This window comes from Eutrigla gurnardus (genome assembly GCF_963514095.1).
Source record: "Eutrigla gurnardus genome assembly, chromosome: 12".
Taxonomy (NCBI): Eukaryota; Metazoa; Chordata; class Actinopteri; order Perciformes; family Triglidae; genus Eutrigla; species Eutrigla gurnardus.
Window position 1 is genome coordinate 15,414,684 of NC_139926.1, and position 6,491 is coordinate 15,421,174.

Here is a 6,491-nt window from a genome sequence, read left to right on the forward strand (position 1 = left end):
ATATATCTATGGCACTACATGGAAGAGGAAAAATGTGTATTTTAGATTTGGGGGTGAAGTGTCCCTTTGACGTTGATATTTAACGCTTAACTGTCATGAAATCTTCAGGATTGCAGATGTTCTCTATATATCTTATATGAATGTTTATTTGGGGATGAAACAAAAATGTGCTGCACACACAAGCTGTTTTTCACCCTATAAGATTCCTGGAAGGCCGGATGGCAACAAGAGCAATCTCAAAGGACCATGGCTAAGAGGACGTACACATGCTGGGTAGTCCCTTCAGTTCACCTCAGCCCAGGTAAGACCATGATGCACCAAGAGCCAACATGCAAACAAAACCAATACAAAAGCGTCTCCAGTGTATTATCCTATTGTAGTTATATTATATTGCACACTGACCCCCCCCCCCCCCCCCCCCCCCAAAAATACAAAAAATAAATAAATAATTGTACATATTTCTGTCTCGATCTAGCACTTAATGGATGCCCAAGCGGTGCAATACTTGATTATTTAATTATTGATTTATTATGCACTGGATGTGGCAGCGAGCCACGCCTCCACCTGGAAGTGTGTCACAGCTGTTCATGTTGTCTAGTTGTCCTCTTGCTCCCTCTTGTGTCTATCAAAGCACACACAGAAACCAGACTGAACTATGCAGTAGCTTTATGTCCATTCATAAAACACTCAATGATGAATGAAAATGCCCACTGACATGTTAAGTGTAGAGCTAGAGGTTTAATAATGTTACTGAGACTGACTCAGTGGAACCGGCTTCAATGTCTAAACCATTCTGGGTTGCTCCAGCCTGTAGACGTTGTGCATATTTTAGGTGATCTATGTTCTATTTTTGTAATTTAATTGTGTACATTCACATGTGATCTTATGTACAGCACATCTACTAAAATCCTTATTTGATTACTAATAATAACTAACAACAGTTATCATAGTTGCATATTGTATTTACATAATGTGGCAAATTTATTATAAATTCAAGCTCTTTTACTTGTGCTGAATGTTAAGTTTGCATTGTCCTCTCATGAAACGTTGCTAATTTTACTGCCAGAAGTCTGGGGCAGCTGGACTGTGATAAAACAGGAAGTAGCCTTTCTATCTGGTATGACTCTTAAATCACATGTTTGATTTGATGGCACATTGTTATGTTGCTGGCTTTTGATGTCACATATCTACTAAGATAACCTAAAATAGATCTGGAACAAGTTTCCTCATAAAGCGTGTCTATAAAGATATTCTGGTTTCCATGTGAGCGCTCGTGCACACACACACACACGTGCACACACACACATACACGTGCACACACACACGTGCACACACACACACACACACACTCACACACACACACACACTCACACACACACACACACACACACACACACACACACACACACACACACTCACACACACACACACACACACACACACACACACACACACACACACACACACACACACACACACTCACACACACTCACACACACACACACACACACACACACCCCCACACACACACACACACACACACACACACACACACACACACACTCTCTGTCTTCCTCTCTACTCTCATCTGTCCATCCTTGTATCACTCCTCAACTCGTTGGCATGTGTGTATGCATGTTTGGTTGGTTGCTGGGCAACTTGCATTCACAGCCTATGAAGGATGAAACCAGCTGAACACCCTTCATCACGTTAAAACATCATAGGATTTTCACCATGTTTCACTCTTCTTCACTCTTGCTATTTTATACTGCCACTGTTATCACATTCTGGACAGAGCTTGTTGGTCTCTAACTGTATTGATCACTTTGTAATTAAAAAAAACAGACTGTTGCTATCTTAGTTTCTCATGTTGGGTGGTTAAAAAAAGGACTCAAACATTTTCCCATCATGTTATCCACACGACTTGGCTCATGGCTGTCCTAGCATTCCAAAGGCCAGAGGGCCCACACCCTGAACCCAGACACCCCAACCATGAGACGTGGTAAATGAGTTAAGTAAAGATGACATGACAGATTGAACTTTTACCATTTTGTCAATATAAATGTCATTTTAGAGAAAGAGATCTGCTGACGTGTAAATCCAGGCGGGGTGAATGGCAGTGATGTTGTGAAAAGGAGAGGAAGGAACGGGCTTCAAAATCAAATCAGTTCGTTGAAATGATCTCTGACTCACTGTCGGTCTGTCACATTTGAAAGAATCCAGACAAATCAATCACATCCAAACAGCTCGTTTTCTCAAGCAAAGATGGGGACATTTCTGCTGATATTTTTATATTATAATAATGCATTAAGCGTTAAGTGTTCTGGTTACTGTTTGTAGTCTGAGTAGCATTGACCAATCACGTTCCAGCGGGCTGAATGAACCACCGGCTGTCATCTGATGATGATTTTGCTTTTATAATTAGTTTGTACTTCGTCATGCATCGTCTCTCAACTCCTGATGATGGGCTCTACCATGGACTGTTATATATTATATTATCAGACTTGGTGCGTGCGAGTGCCTGTGTCAGGTGTTTCGGCAGCATTCTAAATGAATGTTTAGGGTCCTCCCCCAGACATTTTTTATGCAATTTCCCACATTTTGGTGCATTCTCACATGTTTTTTAGAAGATGTCTCTTCCGTATCTAACGTCTCTTGTTCCTAGAAATGAAAATGAGAATTAAATAAGCCTATCATTGTTATACTGACATTTTTTATTATGCCTTTGCAATAGTAGTTATACAAATGACTACAGAATCAAAACAAGCTTTTGCACAGTGTATATCACATAGTGGCATACACTCATGATGGCCTAATTATTAATCTGAGAGTGCATTGTTAATTTACACTTTTCTTTTCAGCTACTTAAATTATCCACGCCACCCATTTGTTTCTCATCTCCACCACCTTTTTTTCATTTCAACATGTTTTCGTTTTCTCTGTAACTTCAGAGGGAAGTCAGTGACGGCCGAGGGTCAGGGTGAGCCAATTGAACAAAAAGTGGAGCAGTGTAAGTTGGGAGCGCATCTCTCCCCCCCCCCCCCCCACTAATTGACAGTATTGAACTGGCCCAGTCTGACTGCCGGGTCAGAGCTCCTGCGCGTTTAATGCTGTCTGCGGATGCGTTCAACAGCAGTGTTGTGGCTGAGGGCCTGTTTTAATACGTCCATGATTCATGATTGTAACAGATGTAATTAAAATATGACCGCCCCTGTTGCTGGCGTCAATTCGTTGACCAAGTAGCTAGCTAGGTCCAAACTACTTTTTTTAAAAGGTGGTGGTGACGCCCATGGCCTGTGTGATCACTTTTCCCTGCAGTGTCGGGGTCAGGATGCTAATTTAAGAGTGTTTTTCGAGGCTGCAGGTCAGGTATTGCTCCTGTGTCTGGGGTTGTTAGGCAACTCATAGCCAGCTCATTTTCTGTGCTGTGCTGATGATGTGGTCTTCAACTGGGGAACTCCAGGATGACTGCCCCAGTCATGTCAGAATATAATACAGTCAGGTCACATCATCTGTGGAAGTGAAATTCCTTACATCCTGTCTGCTAACAGTTTTAAATTCTTAACTCATTACAATTCAATACTTTAAACATGTATGTGAGGCAAAACAAAAGAATAGCTAGCAGTTCTTAATCATGCGTGTGAACTCCATATTATATTCATAATCCTTACAATACATTTTTATTTGATATTTAACATCAGAGTGGCCAGCAGTTATTCTTTTGAACCTTAGAACATGTCACCAAAAGCAGCATCATTATTCTTATTTCAGTCAACGGTGTCATGTTCTGTCTTCAGTCCCATGATCCTCTGGGAGAGGAGCTGGACAACAGAGTTCAAATGCTAAAAATAGAGCTGACACCAGCAGCAGCTGACACACACGCTGCTCTGTGAAACACAATTACACACACGACCACACACACACACTGCCCAACCCCCAAATCTATATCCACACAGAATACACACACACACACACACACACACACACACACACACACACACACACTCTGTAAATACATTTCTACATCTCCAGGCTGAACACAAAGGATTTGCTCAAGTTACTGCAAAACATTTCCAGCTCACACAGATGCACAATTTGCATCACCTAAAGCAAAATTGCATCAGTTCATGCCCGCTCGCGTCTTTGTATTAACTTTGCATGCAGTTGCGTTGGCTCCCCTTTGGATCTGTGTGTGTGTGTGTGTGTGTGTGTGTGTGTGTGTTTACACGTTGTTTGTTCATCATTTAAAGCGCGTTGACTAGAACACTGGGATTTCCCATTACGTTTGAATGCTTCGGTGGCAGCAAACTACTGTGAGTCTGTACACACTGCAATTGATTGATCTCCCCGACTCTCCTTTTGTTGCATCAGTTAGGGGCGGGACAACTTTAAAATTCTTATTGGTCATCAGAGATGTTTGACATGAGGCAGTTTTAACATGAGGAGAGGCACAATGAACAAACTTCCTGCGTGGGTGTGCATGTCTCACAATTGTGGGGTGAAAAGAGACTAAAACACAGAGATGGTGTTTTTAGAATCATTTCTTTACCAACTAGGTCAGGCAGGCAAAGAAGTTGAAAGGGAATGATCAAAATCCCCAAATCCGTGAGACAAAATACTGGGTCAAAAGTCATGATTAAACCGATCACTAATAACGCTAGGAAGTACTGAACACTGACAGTCTGGCAAGGAGCTGGGAAACCAGGGGAGGTTATATAGGGAACGACTTGATGGGAAACTCAGAGGCAGGTGTGGCTAATCAGAGGCAGGTGTAGGTAATCAGGGGGGGAGACGACACGAGGGCAGGAACTGAAACGATAAGTTAAAACAGGAAAAAACAATAATGTCTTCTAACGGGATGTTACAGCATGGCCTTTACTTAACGTCTGTAAGAAGTCAATCAAAAGTTATGCCTCCAATTAAATGATCAGAACTTTACAGAACTAGAGTCATCATCATTACGACCATCATTACCAGCAGCACAGTCGGTCCTGTGACAGGACAGAGATGCCCCACGATCCTGGGCTGGCTTTAAACTGTGCAGTCCTACGTGTCTGATGAGAGCAATGCCTGTCCATTATAGACGAGCAGCATTCATTCGAATGCTTTCTCCCAAACACACATGATTACTATGCTACACAAAACCTTTTTAACATGGAATCAAATATGTAGCGTAAAAGGTTTGCGTATAGTGAAGATAATTAATGAGGGTGGCGGCATGGAGCCAAGCTGACATTGGGTGAAGGCAGGATACTCCCTAGACAGCTCACCAGAGACGCATAGAGACAGCCATTCACACTCACATTCACACCTCAGGGTAATTAATCCTGCATCCTGCATGTCTTTGGACTGTGGGAGGAAGCCACAGTACTCGGAGAGAACCCACGCAATCACAGGGGAAACATGCCAACTCCACACACGAGGCTGACCAGAACCCAGATCCGGGCCCCTATAGTGTCTCGGCCCACACCCATCAGATATCTAAGCAGTGTTAACATAGCTGGCATTATTTGTTTCACCGTGTTAGGCTAGACAGCTGAGATTTATTTATTTATTTAGTTTTTTGTTGTTGTTGTTGTGTCTTTGAGCACTATAAAAAAGTATTATTATTATTATTATTATTATTATTATTATTATTATTATAGTTATAGAATAGTTCATATTCTTTGGGAATATAAAGTGTATGGTCTCAGACAGGGACATTCTTCATGAAGGCCTGTTTTTAGTTCACATTCGTCTTTTTTAAAACGTCGTAGTATGTATGTAGTATGATGTATAATTTTGCCAATGCGCTTGGATTCAAACGACACATTTAACTAATAGTGCATTGCTGGTCTGTAAAGATTAGTCCGCCCACATAGAGGGTTTGTCAGTCCAGTGGAGAGCACTTGTGACAGAGTAGAGAGTGGGAGTGACCTTCCCGGCAGCATCCCTATTAGTCAAACCATACAGCTCCTTATGTAACCAAGGGTAAACACTATTGTAGCTCTACTGGCAGGATAGTAAGATCAATCCTATTGTGCTGCATTAGGACACTGCTAAACGTATGGATTTTGTGATATTGCAGGGATACAGGGAATATCCTTAAAGGTTTTGAAAAGTGTCAGTGTGTTATGGATTGCTAAAAATTAGGCTGCATTCTGCACCCGAAAGGTATGTCCTTTCCTGATCTAGTTGCATTAGCAAGATTTATGAATTACATTAAGTATGCGGGGTCTATTTCAAACATGTAAGGTTATTTAAAACTGACTTGAAACGGGGATGTGATCTATTTCAGGGAATTGACATATAGACGGTGTTTCCCCACTGGATTATCTTCCCTCTGTGCAGATAGTGTTCATGGAAAGCTCATACTCTATACTCTACTCTAACAACTGCACAGACCGACTCACTAACACTCACTCACTCCATCACGCATCGTTTCAAGAAAGCACACACACACACACACACACACACACACACACACACACGCTCACAGAAGGCCCTGCCCT